The sequence below is a fragment of the Salmo trutta genome, chromosome 26, assembly GCF_901001165.1.
Source record: "Salmo trutta chromosome 26, fSalTru1.1, whole genome shotgun sequence".
In the NCBI taxonomy this organism is placed as follows: domain Eukaryota; kingdom Metazoa; phylum Chordata; class Actinopteri; order Salmoniformes; family Salmonidae; genus Salmo; species Salmo trutta.
The window spans coordinates 46,555,208-46,575,207 of NC_042982.1; the positions used below are offsets into that span (position 1 = coordinate 46,555,208).

The following is a 20,000-nucleotide window of genomic DNA, read 5'->3' on the forward strand; positions in this document are numbered from 1 at the left end:
TACATATCTACCTCCATCACTCCAGTATCCCTGTCTCCTTCCCCCTATACTACTACCTCCATCACTCCAGTATCCCTGTCTCCTTCCCCTATACATATCTACCTCCATCACTCCAGTATCCCTGTCCCTTATACATATCTACCTCCATCACTCCAGTATCCCTGTCTATACATATCTACCTCCATCACTCCAGTATCCCTGTCCCCTTCCCCCTATACATATCTACCTCCATCACTCCATTATCCCTGTCCCCTATACATATCTACCTCCATCACTCCAGTATCCCTGTCTCCTTCCCCTATACATATCTACCTCCATCACTCCAGTATCCCTGTCCCCTTCCCCCTGACATATCTACCTCCATCACCAGTATCCCTGTCTCCTTCCCCTATACATATCTACCTCCATCACTCCAGTATCCCTGCTCCTTCCCCCTATAATATCTACCTCCATCACTCCAGTATCCTGTCCCCTATACATATCTACCTCCATCACTCCAGTATCCCTGTCCCCTTCCCCTATACATATCTACCTCCATCACTCCAGATCCCTGTCCCCTATACATATCTACCTCCATCACTCCAGTATCCCTGTCCCCTATACATATCTACCTCCATCACTCCAGTATCCCTGTCTCCTTCCCCCTATACAATCTACCTCCATCACTCCAGTATCCCTGTCCCCTTCCCCATATACATATCTACCTCCATCACTCCAGTATCCCTGTCCCTATACATATCTACCTCCAATCACTCCAGTATCCCTGTCCCCTATACATATCTACCTCCATCACTTCAGTATCCCTGTCTCCTTCCCCTATACATATCTACCTCCATCACTCCAGTATCCCTGTCTCCTTCCCACTATACATATCTACCTCCATCACTCCAGTATCCCTGTCCCCTTCCCCCTATACATATCTACCTCCATCACTCCAGTATCCCTGTCCCCTCTCCCCTATACATATCTACCTCCATCACTCCAGTATCCCTGTCCCCTATACATATCTACCTCCATCACTCCAGTATCCCTGTCCCCTATACATATCTACTCCATCACTCCAGTATCCTGTCCCCTTCCCCCTATACATATCTACCTCCATCACTCCAGTATCCCTGTCTCCTTCCCCCTATACATATCTACCTCCATCACTCCAGTATCCCTGTCTCCTATACATATCTAACTCCATCACTCCAGTATCCCTGTCTACTTCCCCTATACATATCTACCTCCATCACTCCAGTGTCCCTGTCCCCTATACATATCTACCTCCATCACTCCAGTATCCCTGTCGCCTTCCCCCTGTACATATCTACCTCCATCACTCCAGTATCCCTGTCCCCTTCCCCCTATTCATATCTACCTCCATCACTCCAGTATCCCTGTCCCCTATACATATCTACCTCCATCACTCCAGTATCCCTGTCGCCCTTCCCCCCTGTACATATCTACCTCCATCACTCCAGATCCCTGTCCCTTCCCCCTATACATATCTACCTCCATCACTCCAGTATCCTGTCGCCTTCCCCCTGTACATATCTACCCTCCATCACTCCAGTATCCCCTGTCCCCTTCCCCCTATACATATCTACCTCCATCACTTCCAGTATTCCCTGTCTCCTTCCCCCTATTACATATCTACCTCCATCACTCAAGCTATCCCTGTCCCCTTCCCCCTATACATATCTACCTCCATCACTCCAGTATCCCTGTCCCCTCTCCCCTATCATATCTACCTCCATCACTCCAGTATCCCGGTCCCCCTATACATATCACCTACCTCCGTATCCCTCCAGTAATCCCCTTCACCTATACATATCTACCTCCATCACTCCAGTATCCCTTCCCCCTATACATATCTACCTCCATCACTCCAGTATCCCTGTTCACTATACATATCTACCTCCATCACTCCAGTATCCCTGTCCCCTTCCCCCTATACATATCTACCTCCATCACTCCAGTATCCCTGTCTCCTTCCCCCTATACATATCTACCCTCCATCACTCCAGTATCCCTGTCTCCTTCCCCTATACATATATACCTCCATCACTCCAGTATCCCTGTCCCCTTCCCCTATACATATCTACCTCCATCACTCCAGTATCCCTGTCCCCTATACATATCTACCTCCATCACTCCAGTATCCCTGTCTCCTTCCCCCTATACATATCTACCTCCATCACTTCAGTATCCCTGTCCCCTTCCCCTATACATATCTACCTCCATCACTCCAGTATTCCTGTCCCCTTCCCCCTATACATATCTACCTCCATCACTCCAGTATCCCTGTCTCCTTCCCCCTATACATATCTACCTCCATCACTCCAGTACCTGTCTCCTTCCCCCTATACATATCTACCTCCATCACTCCAGTATCCTGTCCCCTATACATATCTACCTCCATCACTCCAGTATCCCTGTCTCCGTCCCCCTATACATATCTACTCCATCACTCCAGTATCCCTGTCCCTTCCCCCTATACATATCTACCTCCATCACTCCAGTATCCCTGTCCCCTATACATATCTACCTCCATCACTCCAGTATCCCTGTCTCCTTCCCCTATACATATCTACCTCCATCACTCCAGTATCCCTGTCCCCTTCCCCCTGTACATATCTACCTCCATCACTCCAGTATCCCTGTCTCCTTCCCCCTATACATATCTACCTCCATCACTCCAGTATCCCTGTCTCCTTCCCCCTATACATATCTACCTCCATCACTCCAGTATCCCTGTCCCCTATACATATCTACCTCCATCACTCCAGTATCCCTGTCCCCTTCCCCTATACATATCTACCTCCATCACTCCAGTATCCCTGTCCCCTATACATATCTACCTCCATCACTCCAGTATCCCTGTCCCCTATACATATCTACCTCCATCACTCCAGTATCCCTGTCTCCTTCCCCCTATACATATCTACCTCCATCACTCCAGTATCCCTGTCTCCTATACATATCTACCTCCATCACTCCAGTATCCCTGTACATTGTTAATGTGGTACTGACCCTGTATATAGTCACCTTACCCCTATACATATCTACCTTAGACCTTGCAAGAAAAGGCACTTCACTGTACTTGTTAAAACTTGAGTTGCTGTGGTCTTTACAGACAGCGACGGAGACAGAGAAGTACTGGGATACGGACATGGATATGGCCCTTGTAGAGACCCTGTCACTAACCATGCTTTAAATCGACAGATGAGAGTTCGCAACAAACTCCAACTTTTACCATCTAGTTTTTCACAGAGCTCTGGTTTAAAACCCAGGGATTCCAACCTGCTAGAGAATCTGTGTGAGATCATTCTCAGACCTGGTCAATGACTTACCAAGGCCTATTCATTTATCAGTGACTTTTAACTGCAAGATTGTCCATTCACAAAAACACACACACACACACAAAAACACACACACACACAAAAACACACACACACACACACACACACACACACACACACACACAGAGTAATGGAAGACTTGGGGTAGGTAGGTGGTGTAGGACCCCCACACACACACAGAGTAATGGAAGACTTGGGGTAGGTAGGTGGTGTAGGACCCCCACACACACACAGAGTAATGGAAGACTTGGGGTAGGTAGGTGGTGTAGGACCCCCACACACACACAGAGTAATGGAAGACTTGGGGTAGGTAGGTGGTGTAGGACCCCCACACACACAGAGTAATGGAAGACTTGGGGTAGGTAGGTGGTGTAGGACCCCCACACACACACAGAGTAATGGAAGACTTGGGGTAGGTAGGTGGTGTAGGACCCCCACACACACACACAGAGTAATGGAAGACTTGGGGTAGGTAGGTGGTGTAGGACCCCCACACACACAGAGTAATGGAAGACTTGGGGGAGGTAGGTGGTGTAGGACCCCCACACACACAGAGTAATGGAAGACTTGGGGTAGGTAGGTGGTGTAGGACCCCCACACACACAGAGTAATGGAAGACTTGGGGTAGGTAGTGGTGTAGGACCCCACACACACACACAGAGTAATGGAAGACTTGGGGTAGGTAGGTGGTGTAGGACCCCCACACACACAGAGTAATGAAGACTTGGGGTAGGTAGGTGGTGTAGGACCCCCACACACACAGAGTAATGGAAGACTTGGGTAGGTAGGTGGTGTAGGACCCCCACACACACACAGAGGAATGGAAGACTTGGGGTAGGTAGGTGGTGTAGGACCCCCCCACACACACACACAGAGTAATGGAAGACTTGGGGTAGGTAGGTGGTGTAGGACCCCCCCCCACACACACACACACAGAGTAATGGAAGACTTGGGGTAGGTAGGTGGTGTAGGACCCCCCACACACACACACAGAGTAATGGAAGACTTGGGGTAGGTAGGTGGTGTAGGACCCCCCACACACACACAGAGTAATGGAAGACTTGGGGTAGGTAGGTGGTGTAGGACCCCCACACACACAGAGTAATGGAAGACTTGGGGTAGGTAGGTGGTGTAGGACCCCCACACACACACAGAGTAATGGAAGACTTGGGGTAGGTAGGTGGTGTAGGACCCCCACACACACACAGAGTAATGGAAGACTTGGGGTAGGTAGGTGGTGTAGGACCCCCACACACACAGAGTAATGGAAGACTTGGGGTAGGTAGGTGGTGTAGGACCCCCACCCACACACAGAGTAATGGAAGACTTGGGGTAGGTAGGTGGTGTAGGACCCCCACACACACAGAGTAATGGAAGACTTGGGGTAGGTAGGTGGTGTAGGACCCCCACACACACACACAGAGTAATGGAAGACTTGGGGTAGGTAGGTGGTGTAGGACCCCCACACACACACAGAGTAATGGAAGACTTGGGGTAGGTAGGTGGTGTAGGACCCCCACACACACACACAGAGTAATGGAAGACTTGGGGTAGGTAGGTGGTGTAGGACCCCCACACACACAGAGTAATGGAAGACTTGGGGTAGGTAGGTGGTGTAGGACCCCCACCCACACACAGAGTAATGGAAGACTTGGGGTAGGTAGGTGGTGTAGGACCCCCACACACACAGAGTAATGGAAGACTTGGGGTAGGTAGGTGGTGTAGGACCCCCACACACACACACAGAGTAATGGAAGACTTGGGGTAGGTAGGTGGTGTAGGACCCCCACACACACACAGAGTAATGGAAGACTTGGGGTAGGTAGGTGGTGTAGGACCCCCACACACACACAGAGTAATGGAAGACTTGGGGTAGGTAGGTGGTGTAGGACCCACACACACACACAGAGTAATGGAAGACTTGGGGTAGGTAGGTGGTGTAGGACCCCCCCCACACACACAGAGTAATGGAAGACTTGGGGTAGGTAGGTGGTGTAGGACCCCCACACACACACAGAGTAATGGAAGACTTGGGGTAGGTAGGTGGTGTAGGACCCCCACACAGAGTAATGGAAGACTTGGTAGGTGGTGTAGGACCCCCACACACAGAGTAATGGAAGACTTGGTAGGTGGTGTAGGACCCCCAGGTTTCCATTTCCTTGTTTTTGTCAAGTTTTTATAGAAAAACAAGACCACATTTGAGGTCTGGGAAAAATAAAAGTTTAGATTGTTGGGAGTAGTTACCCTTTAATTATACTGTTCACCAGTCAGCATTGTCTAGTTAGCTCTGTTTCTGTGCACCAGTCAGCGTTGTCCAGTTAGCTCTGTTTCTGTGCACCAGTCAGCGTTGTCCAGTTAGCTCTGTTTCTGTGCACCAGTCAGCGTTGTCCAGTTAGCTCTGTTTCTGTGCACCAGTCAGCGTTGTTCAGTTAGCTCTGTTTCTGTGCACCAGTCAGCGTTGTCCAGTTAGCTCTGTTTCTGTGCACCAGTCAGCGTTGTCCAGTTAGCTCTGTTTCTGTGCACCAGCTAGCGTTGTCCAGTTAGCTCTGTTTCTGTGCACCAGTCAGCGTTGTCCAGTTAGCTCTGTTTCTGTGCACCAGTCAGCATTGTCCAGTTAGCTCTGTTTCTGTGTACCAGCTAGCGTTGTCCAGTTAGCTCTGTTTCTGTGCACCAGCTAGCGTTGTCCAGTTAGCTCTGTTTCTGTGCACCAGTCAGCATTGTCCAGTTAGCTCTGTTTCTGTGCACCAGTCAGCATTGTCCAGTTAGCTCTGTTTCTGTGCACCAGTCAGCGTTGTCCAGTTAGCTCTGTTTCTGTGCACCAGTTAGCGTTGTCCAGTTAGCTCTGTTTCTGTGCACCAGTTAGCGTTGTCCAGTTAGCTCTGTTTCTGTGCACCAGTTAGCGTTGTCCAGTTAGCTCTGTTTCTGTGCACCAGCTAGCGTTGTCCAGTTAGCTCTGTTTCTGTGTACCAGCTAGCGTTGTCCAGTTAGCTCTGTTTCTGTGCACCAGATAGCGTTGTCCAGTTAGCTCTGTTTCTGTGCACCAGCTAGCGTTGTCCAGTTAGCTCTGTTTCTGTGCACCAGCTAGCGTTGTCCAGTTAGCTCTGTTTCTGTGCACCAGTCAGCGTTGTCCAGTTAGCTCTGTTTCTGTGTACCAGCTAGCGTTGTCCAGTTAGCTCTGTTTCTGTGCACCAGTCAGCGTTGTCCAGTTAGCTCTGTTTCTGTGCACCAGCTAGCGTTGTTCAGTTAGCTCTGTTTCTGTAGTGCTCATGTGATTGCAGAGTTGGCAAAACTAATGGCCAATGGATTGAGGAAAATAGTCCTGATATCATTCTGCCAGGTAGACATGGGCTACTTTGTAGTTAATATTTAATTTAGAAGGTTTTTGGGAAAGCCTTTCCATTTACAAAAATACGGTTGTCGTGGCATTAGCATCATCGCTAACGGCTACACACGTGGTAGACAAACGCGCGCACAGACGGGCATTCCTATGCCAATGCCTGTTTAGAAACTTTAAGGGAAATATGAATCACTGAGGAATTTTGTTCATGTCTTATGATAATCTTGGGCAAATTAATAAATTTTCTAATACATTCAATACATTTAGTTGATTTCCTATTAAGTTCAAAACAATTTTTAATATTGTTGAATTCCGTTTTAATGTCTGGATTCCGTAGGCAACATGGGCCATGGGCAGAGAGAGAGGCAGGGAGGCAGAGAGAGCACTGGGAGGCAGGCAGGCAGAGAGAGAGACAGGGAGCCGCAGAGAGAGAGGCAGGGAGGCAGAGAGAGAGGCAGGGAGGCAGAAAGATAGCACTGGGAGGCAGAAAGATAGCACTGGGAGGCAGGCAGGCAGAGAGAGAGGCAGGGAGGCAGAGAGAGAGAGGCAGGGAGGCAGAGAGAGAGGTAGGGAGGCAGAGAGAGAGGCAGGGAGGTAGGCAGAGAGACAGCACTGGGAGGTAGGCAGAGAGACAGCACTGGGAGGCAGGCAGGCAGAGAGAGAGGCAGGGAGGCAGAGAGAGAGGCAGGGAGGCAGAGAGATAGCACTGGGAGACAGGCAGAGAGAGAGGCAGAGAGGTAGGCAGAGAGACAGCACTGGGAGGGAGGGAGGCAGGCAGAGAGAGAGGCAGGGAGGCAGAGAGAGAGAGGCAGGGAGGCAGAGAGAGAGGCAGGGAGGCAGAGAGGTAGGCAGAGAGACAGCACTGGGAGGCAGGCAGGCAGAGAGAGAGAGGCAGGGAGGCAGAGAGAGAGAGGCAGGGAGGCAGAGAGAGAGAGGCAGGGAGGCAGAAAGATAGCACTGGGAGGGAGGGAGGCAGGCAGAGAGAGAGAGACAGCACTGGGACCTGGGGAAACAACCTGTCTCAAATTACACCCTGTGTCCTCCCTCTCCCCTCCCCCTGTGTTCTCCTCTCCCTCCCCCTGTGTTCTCCTCTCCCTCCCCCTGTGTTCTCCCCCCCTTGTTCTCCCTCTCCCCTCCCCCTGTGTTCTCCCCTCCCCCTGTGTTCTCCTCTCCCTCCCCCTGTGTCCTCCCTCTCCCCTCCCCCTGTGTCCTCCCTCCCCCTGTGTTCTCCTCTCCCCTCCCCCTGTGTCCTCCCTCTCCCTCCCCCTGTGTCCTCCCTCTCCCTCCCCCTGTGTTCTCCCTCTCCCCTCCCCCTGTGCTCTCCCCTCCCCCTGTGTTCTCCTCTCCAATGTGTCAAGTAATTAACTTTTTGTTTCCTCATAATGTGGTTGGGTCGAATTGTGTTGCTGTCCTGGGGCTCTGTTGGGCCTGTTTGTGTTTGTGAATAGAGCCCCAGGACCAGCTTGCTTAGGGGACTCTTCTCCAGGTTCATCTCTCTGTAGGTGATGGCTTTGTTATGGAAGGTTTGGGAATCGCTTCCTTCTTGGTGGATGTACAATTTAACAGTTCTTTTCAGGATTTTTATCATTACTGGGTATCGTCCTAATTCTGCATTATTTGGTGTTTACGTTGTACACGGAGGATGTTTTGCATGCAGTCTCTCAATTTGGTGTTTGTCCCATTTTGTGAATTCTTGGTTGGTGAGCGGACCCCAGACCTCACAACCATAAAGGGCAATGGGTTCTATAACTGATTCAAGTATTTTTAGCCAGATCCTAAATGGGGATGTTAAATTTAATGTCTTTTTTGATGGCATAGGAGGCCCTTCTTGCCTTGTCTCTCAGATCTTTCACAACTTTATGGAAGTTACCTGTGGCGCTGATGTTTAGGCCGAGGTATGTATAGTTTTTTGTGTGCTCTAGGGCAACAATGTCTAGTTGGAATTAGTATTTGTGGTCCTGGCAGCTGGACCTTTTTTGGAACACCATTATTTTTGTCTTACTGAGATTTACTCTCAGGGCCCAGGTCTGACAGAATCTGTGCAGAAGATCTAGGTGCTGCTGTAGGCCCTCCTTGGTTGGGGACAGAAGCACCAGATCATCAGCAAACAGTAGACATTTGACTTCAGATTCTGGTAGGGTGAGGCCGGGTGCTGCAGACTGTTCTAGTGCCCTCGGTACTGTGATATAAACTGCTCAAAAAAATAAAGGGAACACTTAAACAACACATCCTAGATCTGAATGAATGAAATAATCTTATTAAATACTTTTTTCTTTACATAGTTGAATGTGCTGACAACAAAATCACACAAAAATAATCAATGGAAATCCAATTTATCAACCCATGGAGGTCTGGATTTGGAGTCCCACTCAAAATTAAAGTGGAAAACCACACTACAGGCTGATCCAACTTTGATGTAATGTCCTTAAAACAAGTCAAAATGAGGCTCAGTAGTGTGTGTGGCCTCCACGTGCCTGTATGACCTCCCTACAACGCCTGGGCATGCTCCTGATGAGGTGGCGGATGGTCTCCTGAGGGATCTCCTCCCAGACCTGGACTAAAGCATCCGCCAACTCCTGGACAGTCTGTGGTGCAACGTGGCATTGGTGGATGGAGCGAGACATGATGTCCCAGATGTGCTCAATTGGATTCAGGTCTGGGGAACGGGCGGGCCGGTCCATAGCATCAATGCCTTCCTCTTGCAGGAACTGCTGACACACTCCAGCCACATGAGGTCTAGCATTGTCTTGCATTAGGAGGAACCCAGGGCCAAACGCACCAGCATATGGTCTCACAAGGGTTCTGAGGATCTCATCTCGGTACCTAACGGCAGTCAGGCTACCTCTGGCGAGCACATGGAGGGCTGTGCGGCCCCCCAAAGAAATGCCACACCATGACTGACCCACCGCCAAACCGGTCATGCTGGAGGATGTTGCAGGCAGCAGAACGTTCTCCACGGCGTCTCCAGACTCTCACGTCTGTCACGTGCTCAGTGTGAACCTGCTTTCATCAGTGAAGAGCACAGGGCGCCAGTGGCGAATTTGCCAATCTTGGTGTTCTCTGGCAAATGCCAAACGTCCTGCACGGTGTTGGGCTGTAAGCACAACCCCCACTTGTGGACATCGGGCCCTCATACCACCCTCATGGAGTCTGTTTCTGACCGTTTGAGCAGACACATGCACATTTGTGGCCTGCTGGAGGTCATTTTCCAGGGCTCTGGCAGTGCTCCTCCTGCTCCTCCTTGCACAAAGGCGGAGGTAGCGGTCCTGCTGCTTGGTTGTTGCCCTCCTACGGCCTCCTCCACGTCTCTTGATGTACTGGCCTGTCTCCTGGTTGCGCATCCATGCTCTGGACACTACGCTGACAGACACAGAAAACCTTATTGCCACAGCTCGCATTGATGTGCCATCCTGGATGAGCTGCACTACCTGAGCCACTTGTGTGGGTTATAGACTCCGTCTCATGCTACCACTAGAGTGAAAGCACCGCCAGCATTCAAAAGTGAGCAAAACATCAGCCAGGAAGCATAGGAACTGAGAAGTGGTCTGTGGTCCCCACCTGCAGAACCACTCCTTTATTGGGGGTGTCTTGCTAATTGCCTATCATTTCCACCTGTTGTCTATTCCATTTGCACAACAGCATGTGAAATGTATTGTCAATCGGTGTTGCTTCCTAAGTGGACAGTTTGATTTCACAGAAGTGTGATTGACTTGGAGTTTCATTGTGTGGTTTAAGTGTTCCCTTTATTTTTTTGAGCAGTATATATACACAGTACCAGTCAACATTTGACACACCTACTTATTCAAGGGTTTTTCTTTATTTTTATATTTTCTACATTGTAGAATAATAGTGATGACATCACAACTATGAAATAACATATGAAATCATGTAGCAAAAGTAAAGTAGTAATATATTTTATATTTTAGGTTCTTCAAAGTAGCCACCCTTTGCCTTGACGACAGCTTTGCACTCTTGGCATTCTCTCAACCAGCTTCATGAGGTAGTCACCTGGAATGCATTCCAATTAACAGGTGTGCCCTGTTAAAAGTTAAATTGTGGAATGTCTTTCCTTCTTAATACATTTGAGCCAATCAGTTGTGTTGTGACAAGATAGGGGTGGTATACAGAAGATAGTCCTATTTGGTAAAAGACCAAGTCCATATTATGTCAAGAACAGCTCCAATAAGCAAAGAGAAACAACAGTCCATCATTACGTTAAGACATTTAAAATCTCAAGAACTTTGAACGTTTCTTCAAGTGCAGTCGCAAAAACCATCAAGCGCTATGATGAAACTGGCTCTCATGAGGACCGCCACAGGAAAGGAAGACCCAGAGTTCCCTCTGCTGCAGAGGATAAGTTCATTAGTTACCAGCCTCAGAAATTGCAGCCCAAATAAATGCTTCAGAGTTCAAGTAACCGACACATCTCAACATCAACTGTTCAGAGGAGAATGTGTGAATTTTTTATTTTATTTCACCTTTATTTAACCAGATAGGCCTGTTGAGAACAAGTTCTCATTTACAACTGCGACCTGGCCAAGATAAAGCAAAGCAGTGCGACACAAACAACAACACAGAGTTACACATGGAATAAACAAACGTCAATATACAGTGTGTGCAAATGGCGTGAGGAGGTGGGGCAATAAATAGGCCATGGTAGCGAATCAGGCCTTCATGGTCGAATGTCTGCAAAGAAACCACTACTAAAGGACACCAATAAGAAGAAGAGACTTGCTTGGGCCAAGAAACACAAGCAATGGACATAAGACCTGTGGAAATCTGTCCTTTATTTTTTGGTTCCAACCGCAGTGTCTATGTGATACTCAGAGTAGTTGAACGGATGATCTCTGCATGTGTGGACTGCAGAGTGAAGGAAAAGCAGCCAATAAGTGCTCAGCATATGTGGGAACTCCTTTAACCTTTTGGGGATAGGGGGCAGTATTGAGAATTTTGGAAAAAATATGTTCCCATTTTTAACTGCCTCCTACACCAACTCAGAAGCAGCTAGAATATGCATATTATTGTTCAGGTTTGGATAGAAAACACTCTGAATTTTCTAAAACTGTTTGAATGGTGTCTGTGAGTATAACAGAACTCCTATGGCAGGCAAAAACCTGACAAGGTTTCAAGCAGGAAGTACCCTGTCTGACAAGGAGTCGTGCGTCTTGCATCTTTTTATTGAAAAGTAAGGATCTTAGCTGTAACGTGACAATTCCCAGGGCTCCAATAGGCTCTCAGAACCCGCGAAAAACCTGAAGGTTTACGAGGGAGCCTCAGGCTGAAACACATTATCACCTTTTGTAAGTGGCTGCTCAGAGGACCTTTGAATGAGGCGCGTGCACAATTCGCTCCTGAGGAGAAATTTTATTCGGCTGTTTAGGCTCAATGCATATTCCCGGTCGGAATATTATCACTTATCTACGAGATAAATGGCATAAAAATTGGTTTTAAACAGCGGTTGACATGCTTCGAAGTACGGTAATGGAATATTTAGACATTTTTGTCACGCCAATGCGCCATGCGCGACACCGTGAAGAAGCATTCTGATAGTGTCTAGAACTCATGAACAAAACGTCGCTGTTTGGATATAACGATGGATTATTTGGGACCAAACCAACATTTGTTATTGAAGTAGAAGTCCTGGCAGTGTATTCTGACGAAGAACAAGCAAGGTAAGAACATTTTTCTTATAGGAAATGTGATTTTGGTGGAGGCTGACCTGGGTGGGTATCTAAATAGCTAGCCCTGTGATGCCGGGCTATGTACTTAGATTATTGCAAAATGTGCTTCATCCGAAAAGCTATTTTAAAATCGGACATATCGAGTGCATAGAGGAGTAATGTATCTATAATTCTTAAAATAATTGTTATGCTTTTTGTGAACATTTATCGTGAGTAATTTAGCAAACTGTTAGTAAATTCCCCGGAAGTTTGCGGGGGTTATGCTTTTTCTGAACGTCACATGCTAATGTAAAAAGCTGGTTTTTGATATAAATATGAACTTGATTGAACAGACATGCATGTATTGTATAACACAATGTCCTAGGTGTGTCATCTGATGAAGATCATAAAAGGTTAGTGCTGCATTTAGCTGTGGTTTGGGTTTATGTGACATGATATGCTAGCTTGAAAAATGGGTGTCTGATTTTTTCTGGCTGGGCACTCTGCTGACATAATCTAATGTTTGCTTTCGTTGTAAAGCCTTTTTGAAATCGGACAGTGGGGTTAGATTAACGAGATTCTTGTCTTTAAATAGCTGTAAAATAGTCATATGTTTGAGAAATTGAAGTAATAGTATTTCTAACGATTCAAAAATCGCGCCACTGGATTTCAGTGGCTGTTACGTAGGTGGGACGAGTTCGTCCCACATGCGCCAGAGAGGTTAATACTGCTGGAAAGGCATTCCAGGTGAAGCTGGTTGAGAGAATGCCAAGAGTGTGCAAAGCTACCATCAAGGCAAAGGGTGGCTACTTTGAAGAACCTCAAATATAAAATACATTTTGATTTGTTTAACACTTTTTTGGTTACTACATGATTCCATATGTGTTATTTCATAGTTTTGACGTCTTCACTATTTTTCTACAGTGTATATTGAAGAGGGTGGGGCTCAAGCTGCATCCCTGTCTCACCCCATGGCCCAGCGGAAAAAAAATCTTAGTTTGTTGCCAATTTTAAGCACAGACGTGATGTTTTGTGTACATGGTTTTTATAACACCAGTTTCCATTGATTTATATAGCAGATCCTCATGCCAAATTGAGTCAAAAGCTTTTTCGGGAGAAAAAAAACAAACATGAAAAGACTACTTTTGTTTTGGCTTGTCTGTTTGTCAGTTAGGGTGTGCAGGGTGAATACGTGGTCTGTCGTACGGTATTTGATAAAAAGCCAATTTGCCATTTGCTCAGTACATTGTTTTCATTGAGGAAATGTATGAGTCTGGCTGTTAATGATAAAGCAGAGGATTTTCCCAAGGTTGCTGTTGACGCATATCCCACGGTAGTTATTGGGGTCAAATGTGTCTCCATTTTTGTGGATTGGGGTGATCAGTCCTTTGTTCCAAATATTGGGGAAGATGCCAGAGCTGAGGATGATGTTAAAGAGTTTTAATATAGCCAATTGAAATTTGTGGATAACATCAACACCCCCCCTCCCCCCCTCGGCTCTCCCCCTCTCCCCTCCCCCTCTCCCCTCCCCCCTCGGCTCTCCCCCCTCTCCCCTCCCCCTCTCCCCTCCCCCCTCGGCTCTCCCCCTCTCCCCTCCCCCCTCGGCTCTCCCCCTCCCCCTCTCCCCTCCCCCCTCGGCTCTCCCCCTCCCCCTCTCCCCCTCTCCCCTCCACCTCTCCCCTCCACCTCCCCCCTCGGCTCTCCCGTCTCACTCTCTTTCCCCCGTCTCTCACTCTCTTTCCCCCGTCTCTCACTCTCTTTCCCCCGTCTCCAGCCCCCCAGGCAGTGGCTACTCAGTGATCCGGTTGTAGGTGGGTCAGTTTGAGACTCAGTACTCTCAGAGGGCATTGCTGGGTGCTAACAGTAATCCCCAGCTCATGAACTCTTTCAGCAGGTCAACCCCTGTTCCCGGGAACAGTAAAACCCAGAGCAGAGATCACACACCCCTGGTCTAAAGTAGTGCACTATATAGGGAATAGTATGCCATGTGGGACTGAGGCCTGCACCAGCGCCTGATATCTCCATTTGAATTGATGGGCCAATTATCAGTCTGGTGTTTATTTTGCCAATGTTATACACAGAGTCACATGGCTGTAGAGGGCCTGTCTCCTGGGGGTAGAGGGCCTGTCTCCTGGGGGTAGAGGGCCTGTCTCCTGGGGGTAGAGGGCCGGGGTAGAGGGCCTGTCTCCTGGGGGTAGAGGGCCGGGGTAGAGGGCCTGACTCCTGGGGGTAGAGGGCCTGTCTCCTGGGGGTAGAGGGCCTGACTCCTGGGGGTAGAGGGCCTGACTCCTGGGGGTAGAGGGCCTGACTCCTGGGGGTAGAGGGCCTGACTCCGGGGGGTAGAGGGCCTGACTCCTGGGGGTAGAGGGCCGGGGTAGAGGGCCTGTCTCCTGGGGTAGAGGGCCTGACTCCTGGGGGTAGAGGGCCTGACTCCTGGGGGTAGAGGGCCGGGGTAGAGGGCCTGTCTCCTGGGGGTAGAGGGCCTGTCTCCTGGGGGTAGAGGGCCTGTCTCCTGGGGGTAGAGGGCCTGTCTCCTGGGGGTAGAAGGCCTGACTCCAGGGGGTCCCAAATGGCACCCTATACCCTCTCCATATAGGATTCTCCCCCTATTGGTCAAAAGTAGTGCACTACATAGGGAAGAGGGTGCCAATTGGGACACAGCCCTGGGCTCAACACTTTAACCTGACTGAACCAAACTGATTAACAACCCAGTGTTTCTGTACATACTGAGCTGTGGATCCATACATTATTGTAGTTACATACATTGCTGTACTCAGGGGCCTTTCTGGCTCGGACAAGATTTAAATTCTTAGTTACAAGTACTTAGTGAGCTTATAGAACACTGAATACTATTGTACTTATAAGTTGTGCACTATATAGGGAACAATAAGTACAATAGCGCCCTTAAAAGATGGAAGAAATGGCAGCAGTTTTACGGGCGTCCAAACAATTGTGCTATTATGTGGGTTTTTTTCACATTATTTGTAACTTATTTTGTACATAATGTTTCTGCAACCGTATCCTTACGACAAAAAAAAGCTTCTGGATATCAGGAGAGCGATCACTCACCTCGGATTAGACTAAGATTTTTTCTTCAACAAGCAGGACGCACAAGACATACTCCTAACACCTGACAAGGCCAACATCCCCATCATTGGCAAGAGAAAGAGACGCAGGAACAGAGGACACAGGGCAGGGTGCCTCGTAAGGATCTGCCGACAGCGAGTGGGGAATCTGCCTTCACATTACTTGCTAACGTACAATCATTGGACAATAAACTAGATGAGGGACGATCACGAATATCCTACCAACAGGACATCAAAAACTCTAACATCTTATGATTCACGGAATCGTGGCTGAATGATAACATGGATATTCAGCTAGCGGGATATGCGCTGCACCGGCAGGATAGAACAGCACACTCTGGTAAGACGAGGGGGGGGCGGTCTGTGCATATTTGTAAACAACAGCTGGTGCACGAAATCTAAGGAAGTCTCTAGATTTTTATATTATGATCAATTGCAGACCACACTATTTGCCAAGAGAGTTTTCATCTGTACTTTTCGTGGCTGTTTATTTAGCACCACAGACGACAAGCTAAAATGAAAGCAGGAGGTACCAGTGACTCGGTCTATAAAAAAAAGTGGTCAGATGAAGCAGGTGCTAAACTACAGGACTGTTTTGCTACCACAGACTGGAAACGTTTTCCGGGATTATTCCGACGGCATTGAGGAGTACACCACATCAGTCACTGGCTTTATCAATAAGTGCATCGATGACGTCGTCCCCACAGTGACTGTACGTACATACCCCAACCAGAAGCCATGGATTACAGGCAACATCCGCACTGAGCTAAAGGCTAGAGCTGCCGCTTTCAAGGAGCGGGACTCTAACCCGGAAGCTTATAAGAAATCCTGCTATGCCCTCCAACGAACCGTCAAACAGGCAAAGCATCAATACAGGACTAAGATTGAATCGTACTACACCAGCTCTGACGCTCGTCGGATGTGGCAGGGCCTGAAAACTATTACAGACTACAAAGGGAAACAGAGCCGAGAGCTGCCCAGTGACACGAGCCTACCAGACGAGCTACATCATTTCTATCCTCGCTTTGAGGCAAGCAACACTGAGGCATGAACGAGAGCATCAGCTGTTCCAGGCAACTGTGTGATCACGCTCTCCGTAGCCGACGTGAGTAAGACCTTTAAACAGGTCAACATTCACAAGGCTGCGGGGCCAGACGGATTACCAGGACGTGTACTCCGAGCATGCGCTGACCAACTAGCAAGTGTCTTCACTGACATTTTCAACCTCTCCCTATCTGAGTCTGTAATACCAACATGTTTCAAGCAGACCACCATAGTCCATGTGCCCAAGAACACTATAGTAATCTGTCGAAATGACTACCGACCCGTAGCACTCACGTCTGTAGCCATGAAGTGATTTGAAAGGCCGGTAATGGTTCACATTAACACCATTATCCCAGAAACCCTAGACCCACTCCAATTTGCATACCGCCCCAACAGATCCACAGATGATGCAATCTTTATAGCACTCCACGCTGCCCTTTCCCACCTGGACAAAAGGAACACTTATGTGAGAATGCTGTTCATTGGCTACAGCTCAGCGTTCAACACCATAGTGCCCTCAAAGCTCATCACTAAGCTAAGGATCCTGGGACTAAACACCTCCCTCTGCAACTGGATCCTGTACTTCCTGACGGGCCGCCCCCAGGTGGTGAGGGTAGGTATCAACAAATCTGCCACGCTGATCCTCAACACTAGAGCCCCTCAGGGGTGCGTGCTCAGTCCCCTCCTGTACTCCCTGTTCACCCACGACTGCGTGGCCAGAGACGACTCCAACACCATCATTAAGTTTGATGACACAACAGTGGTAGATCACCGACAACGACGAGACGACCTATAGGGAGGAGGTCAGATTTGGGTCCTGAGATCCTCAAAAGGTTCTACAGCTGCACCATCGAGAGCATTCTGACTGGTTGCATCACTCCCTGGTACGGCAACTGCTCGGCGTCTGACCGCAAGGCACTACAGAGGGTAGTGCGTACGGCCCAGTACATCACTGGGGCCAAGCTGCCTGCAATCCAGGACCTCTACATTAGGCGGTGTCAGAGGAAGGCCCTAAAAATTGTCAAAGACCCCAGCCACCCCAGTCATAGACTGTTCTGTCTACTACCGCATGGAAAGCGGTACCGGAGTGCCAAGTCTAGGACCAAAAGGCTTCTCAACAGTTTTTACCCCCAAGCCATAAGACTCCTGAACAGGTAATCAAATGGCTACCTGGACTATTTGCATTGTGTCCCCCCAAACCCCTCTTTTACACTGCTGCTACTCTCTGTTTATCATATATGCATAGTCACTTTAACTATACATTCATGTACATACTACCTCAATGAGCCAGACTAACCGGTGCCTGTATATAGCCTGTATATACTGTTATTTTTCACTGTTGTTTTTTCTTTCTTTACTTATCTATTGTTCACCTAATACCTATTTTTTACTTAAAAATTGCACTGTTGCTTAGGGCCAGCATTTCACTGTAAGGTGAATACCTGTTGTATTCAGCATTTCACTGTAAGGTGAATACCTGTTGTATTCAGCATTTCACTGTAAGGTCTACACCTGTTGTATTAGGCGCATGTGACAAACTTTGATTTGAAGTAGTCAATAGTAAATGGTAGAGTCCTTTTTACATTTGTAGACACAAATGAAAAAAGTGACAAAAAAATTAGTGGACAAATATTTAATAATGACCCCCCCCCCTTCAAAAAAGTGACTTTTTTTGTATTTATTTTTTTACAAAAAATGGAAAAAGTGAGTATTGTTGTCAGATGTAAAACAGTACATCCAAAATAGATTCCCCATCCAGAGAGTTAAGAACTGATGTCAGAGATGGGAGTCCTGAGTCAGAGAATGTTTTTTGGAATGAGTTGCTTCGTTAGTGAGCCTGCCTGCTGATATGAGCCCCTCCACCCCATCAAAGAGAAACTTAAAGCCACAGTAGGGTCACATGGATTGGGCCAGTAATCTCTCTTGATGATGTCCTGCTGATGCAGAGTCCAGTCAGGCATACCGGGAAAGGCAAGTCAGAGAGGAGGTAGTCAGTCTGATTAGATCTGACCTCCCAAAGAAAGAAAGAAATAAAGAAAGACAGAAAGACAGAAAGACAGAAAGACAGAAAGACAGAAAGACAGAAAGGAGGGGAAAGAAAAAGTAGGACGATACCAGCTAATGATCAAAACCCAGAAAAGAGACGTTAAATTCTACAACCACCTAAAAGGAAGCGATTCCCAAACCTTCCATAACATCACCTACAGAGAGATGAACCTGGAGAAGAGTCCCCTAAGCAAGCTGGTCCTGGGGCTCTGATCACAAACACAAACAGACCCCACAGAGCCCCAGGACAGCAACACAATTAGACGCAACCAAATCATGAGAAAACAAAAAGATAAATTACTTGGCACATTGGAAATAATTAACTAAAAAAACAGAGCAAACTAGAATGTTATTTGGCCCTAAACAGAGAGTACACAGTGGCAGAATACCTGACCACTGTGACTGACCCAAACTTAAGGAAATCTTTGACTATGTACAGACTCAGTGAACATGGCCTTGCTATTGAGAAAGGTCACCGTAGCCTAAACTCCCATATCTACTGGGTGAAATACCACAGTGTCCCATCACAGCAACAAGATGTGTGACCTGTTGCCACAAGAAAAGGTCAACCAGTGAAGAACAAACACCATTGTAAATACAACCTATATTTATGTTTATTTATTTTCCCTTTTGTACTTTAACTATTTACACATCATTGTATATAGACACAATATGACATTTGAAATTTTATTTGTGAGTGTAATGTTTACTGCTCATTTTTAATTGTTTATTTCACTTTTGTTTATCCATTTCACTTTCTTTGGCAACATAAACTTGTTTCCCATGCCAATAAAGCCCTTAAATTGAAATTGAGAGAGGGTCACCGGTCCCAGGCTTGGCTAGTCTACTGAAACAGGGACGGGTCCCAGGCTTGGCTAGTCTACTGAAACATGGACCGGTCCCAGGCTTGACTAGTCTACTGAAACATGGACCGGTCCCAGGCTTGACTAGTCTACTGAAACATGGACCGGTCCCAGGCTTGGCTAGTCTACTGAAACATGGACCGGTCCCAGGCTTGACTAGTCTACTGAAACATGGACCGGTCCCAGGCTTGACTAGTCTACTGAAACAGGGACCGGTCCCAGGCTTGACTAGTCTACTGAAACATGGACCGGTCCCAGGCTTGGCTAGTCTACTGAAACATGGACCGGTCTCAGGCTTGACTAGTCTACTGAAACATGGACCGGTCCCAGGCTTGACTAGTCTACTGAAACATGGACCGGTCCCAGGCTTGGCTAGTGTACTGAAACATGGACCGGTCCCAGGCTTGGCTAGTCTACTGAAACAGGGACCGGTCCCAGGCTTGGCTAGTCTACTGAAACAGGGACCGGTCCCAGGCTTGGCTAGTCTACTGAAACAGGACCGGTCCCAGGCTTGGCTAGTCTACTGAAACAGGGACCAGTCCCAGGCTTGGCTAGTCTACTGAAACAGGGACCGGTCCCAGGCTTGGCTAGTCTACTGAAACATGGACATTTATTGA

General features: G+C 47.9%; 1 protein-coding gene and 1 long non-coding RNA gene across 2 annotated transcripts in view; one reads left to right on the plus strand and one right to left on the minus strand.

Annotated features, from left to right (window-relative positions):
• Window positions 1-20,000, minus strand: part of LOC115163860 (transcriptional coactivator YAP1) — a 92,700-nt gene that overhangs the window by 45,703 nt on the left and 26,997 nt on the right. The gene's annotated exons all lie outside the window — the stretch shown is intronic.
• On the plus strand, window positions 4,391-5,527 carry LOC115163861 (uncharacterized). The gene is made up of 2 exons (XR_003869821.1): window positions 4,391-5,432; window positions 5,477-5,527. It is a non-coding gene; the product is annotated as an uncharacterized LOC115163861 (long non-coding RNA).